Here is a 4,594-nt window from a genome sequence, read left to right as displayed (position 1 = left end):
TGTAAAGCAAAGGACACTGTCACTAAGACAAAAAGGCAACCCACTGACTGGGAGAAGATCTTCACCAACCCCGCAACAGACAAAGGTTTGATCTCCAAAATATATAAAGAACTCAAGAAACTGGACTTTAAAATGCTAATTAACCCGTTTTCTTATATGCTGTTTCCAATTGATGGCCTCGCTTTTGACAAGGATGCAATTCATTAGAGATCGGCAACATTGCTCCAATAGTCTACTATTTCACCTGAATTTTAATAATTTCTGAATCTCCATGGATTTAATGATATTTTGCATCTTTCAGTGATTATGTTCTGTCATTATAGTATCACATAACACAAACGTACATGGTATTATGGACATCACTGTACTATGAGAACACTAGCAAAGAGAAAGGAGCTCATGTCTGTATTTCTTCTCTTGTGAGACAGGAAGTATAATAGACATAAGTTTTAGTTCATTAAGTTTACATGATGATTTACAAGATAGCTGGCTTACAGAGCACGAAATAGTCTAAAAAGCACAAATAAAAAAACTAATAATTGGGCAAGTGTGATTGTGGCACACGACATTATTCCCAGCACCCAGTAGGCAGACAGAGGTAGATAATTAAAGATGGAAAGAAGGGTATAACTACAATCAATGTTCCAGACCACTCAGTGCTACATAGAGTGACTGTGGCTAGAATAAAAATAGCAACAACAATAACAAAGTTACTTTTTATTAACAAATCATTCACAGAAGAAATCCAGAGGTAAAACAAGGAAGAGGAATGATGTTACAGAAATCGAAAGAAGTAGGTTTGCTTCTGGACCTCAATGTGGAATGAAATTTTTGCTTTGATTTTTCTTGCAGACACACAAATGAGAGTGATCTCATTAAGTGATTATTGACTGGCAAAGTTTTGAGTAAAAGCATACAGCAAATGCTTCCTTTAAAAAAGTATAAATTATCATGATGTTTTATGAAATAAAATACATATAGACCTTTTGCATTAAAGAATAGACTAGTAATGCAAAAAGATAAAAGAAAAAATTTAGATTAAAAATGTTCAAATATCATTAACAGTAATATTTTCACACAGTGTATTTAAAAGATCTGTGCATATATAAAATGAAGGGCCATTCAGAAAGTTTATAGCAAAAAGGTCTTGTTTTTACTTAACTGTTTATATCTGTGTTTTTCATTGGTTTTTGTACTGTAAGGTAATTTAACAAGATTTCTACAAATGAGAAAGAAAATTCAAGAAACCATTTCAATAACTTAAATGATGTTTTGTATACTTATAGTTATCCCTATATTGAATCTTTTTTCTGTATTCTAGAGACTTTATAATATATTCTGTTATTATAATGATTATATTTAAATAAGCAAAAATATGAAAGGAATATAGATTTATTATCAAATATACCGAGACCTTAATTCATCCTATTATGGAAACTTTTCCATTCCTTCCCCTCTGTCTTTTATTTTTTCTTTCTTTGGTTAATATTAATTAATTAGCAAACTGTTTAAATGGTTATTTTTGAAATAGTATTTAACTACTAAGCTATGATCTAAAATTAGCATTTGACATATTTGTATATACAGTACAAAGTTCTTTCACTTATTTTGTACTGTAAATTGAAAATGAAGAAAAATTGTGTCAGCTTTATCTGTTAAGTGAAGACTTATATCAGAATAAATATATATTTTAGGTATATATTTAATAACACAACTAGAATTGTTGTCAAGACTCTTGCTAATCAATAAAGAATGACACTGTATCCATCATAACAGAAAACTGGGAATATGGGATTAAAAAACACAGAACTTCTTTTTAAGTTTTTAATTCCTCAATGTATAAGAATGAAAAAATCAATATTTTGAATCAATGAGAAAGAGAAAAGTATTGTTGCTTTTGTCTACATTTTTAACTTTGGTGTTGTTTAGTAGGACTAAATGAAAAAGAGAGAACAAACACGTAAGATAAGGAGATCCTTTGAAATATACTTTAAATGCAACAAATAATATGTCAGATAAATATTTTAAATCTATTAATTAGAAAATATTTGCTTAGAAAATTTCCTTAAATTGTTTGTTTTGCATCCTTGAGGTTCGACGGTGTTATTGTTATTCAGAAGCTTCGGGTCTTTCAGAACTTCATTTTAAATGGTCAAATCACACCTTTAATCCTAGCATATGAGACAAAGAGCCAGGTAGATATTTATGAAATCAAACCACCCTGTTCCAAAGAGTGAATTTCAGTATAAACAGGGCTGATAAAGGGAAACTCTGTCTGGATAAACCAAAACCAAAACTGAAACAAATAAAACAATTAATGAACCAAACAAATATAAAGTTTAGAACACAGTTCACTCCATTATTATAATGAGATATTAGGAGTTTTAAAGAGAAGCTTTAGAAATCTTCATTGTAAAATTCTTAGAACAATTTTCTGTTTAATCAGACTTTGAATATTTAAATAATTAAAAATTTATAAGCATCAAACTATGTTAGCATGAAAAAATTTATCCATTCTTTTAGAGCCCCCCAGGATCCAGTGTTGATGCTATATGCTTGAAACACATACTACCCAAAATTTACATGTAGTATATCATGGGATTGGCTAACTATAGGTTGGTTACTAAAGATTTCGTCAATATGCTGCAAGAAATTCTATGATTCTATCATGACTTTCAAGACCAAATTATTTAACAACAGTAAAATCTGAACAAATCTATAACCAGTAAGAAATTGAGTCAGCAATAATTTCTTATCAAAGTACAAGAAAAAAATACAAAAAAGAAAAACAGAATCATTTCTTTTTACCAGCAATCTCTGTGAATATTAAAAAAAAACAAAGCTCAAATATCATTTCTTCCCAAACTCTTACAACAATTTAAATATAAAATCCAGTTCCAACTCACTTCATGAAACAACAAATTCCTGACACAAAAGTAAATAGAAATATCTTAGTAAAAGCATTGACCAATAATCCCGGGAATTACAGATTCAATAGTCCTCAACAAAATAATAGCAAATTTCATTAAACAGCATAATAAAAAAATCACATACTGTGACTGGGTGAGTCTTTCCTGAGAAGCCAAGATAATTCAAGACACAAAAATCAATTAATGTGATAAATATCTCATTAAAATAATGAAGGACAAAACCATGTATGTATAAATGAAGATAAAGCACTTGACAAATTCAGTACTTTTTCATGAAGAAAAATGATTTTCAGTTAAACTAGAAATAGAACATAGTTCAGATAAGCTCCTTATTTGACAAGCAACATCCAACTGTTGCAAGAGGGGCCACTTGTTTTTCCCGGCCACCCAGCTAGCTTAGATGGAAAATAAATGCACAGAAACTATATTAAATCACTGCTTGGCCCATTAGCTCTAGCTTCTTATTGGCTAACTCTTACATATTAGTTTAACCCATTTCTACTAATCTTTATATCGCCATGAGGCTGTGGTTTACTAGGTAAAATTGCCAGCATCTGTGTCTGGCGGTTCCATGGCTACTCTCTCTGACTCTGCTTTCTTTCTCCCAGCATTCACTTTAGTTTTCCCTGCCTAGCTCTGTTCTTTTGCCCTATTACAGGCCAAGACAGTTTCTTTATTCAGCACACAGAGGAGAGAGGACTCCCACATCAGCCAACTTCATAGAAAATAGGGAGATAAGTAAAGATACGGGAGCTGAAACAAGGATAAAATACTCTTCTTGTCTCTTCTGTTCATATAGCATTGGAAGCCAGATTATATCTACTCCTGATGACCCTCTTCTATTTGCCAAGTGTCGCTCCCAATACATCTCTATCACAACTCAGAATCCATCTTCTTTTCTCTTGATTTACTGAGTCCAATTAGTGATGCCCATTTGTGTATGGATGTGCAGCCATCTAGTCAGTCAAGTCGTGACGTACTTACCAGTGGGCATACCATGTTAAAAAAAAAAAAAGACAGTTTCTTCTAGAGCAACCCATCAACTCCCAGTAACCCTCCACCCCCAACGTCCCCTCTTGCTGAAATGATTCACTGCCGAGTTTCCAGGTAACTCAGCTGCTTTACAGCATGTCATAGCCAGAAAGCAAGATGCCATAACATTTTTTACAACCCTCTATTTCTAAAGTTTTCGTTATCTGGATTTTATATAATTTTTGCTCCTTCTTCTGAGATGATCTCTGAGCTTTGGACTTTATATATTGGTACAGATAAGCAATATATCATGAAGCTTTTGTAGTTACCTATTCTCAGTACCTTTTGTCTCTGCTATACTCGTTATTTTCTACAAAAGCAAACTAAACACATTCAACTCTCTACAAATTTCTATGTTAAAACAAAGATTTGGAATTCAGTTTGGTGATATAAAAATTTATCAAACAAGAGTAAGACCCCTCACCTATGATCTAGATCTTTTCCACCATGTATTTGGCCAGGCTTATAATACCAGTAATGAATTCCAATCTGTTGAGCACTTTTTTTCTTACCTTTTTTTTATTGACTTATTTCTGTGGAATTAATGCATATTTTGTCTCTTAAAATTTTCATGACAATTTTAATCATGATATTTTAATCATAATTTTATTATTTAATATTAATTAGTTATA

The sequence above is a fragment of the Microtus ochrogaster genome, linkage group LG7_11, assembly GCF_000317375.1.
Source record: "Microtus ochrogaster isolate Prairie Vole_2 linkage group LG7_11, MicOch1.0, whole genome shotgun sequence".
Lineage (NCBI taxonomy): Eukaryota > Metazoa > Chordata > Mammalia > Rodentia > Cricetidae > Microtus > Microtus ochrogaster.
Note: the sequence above shows the minus strand (reverse complement) of the source record.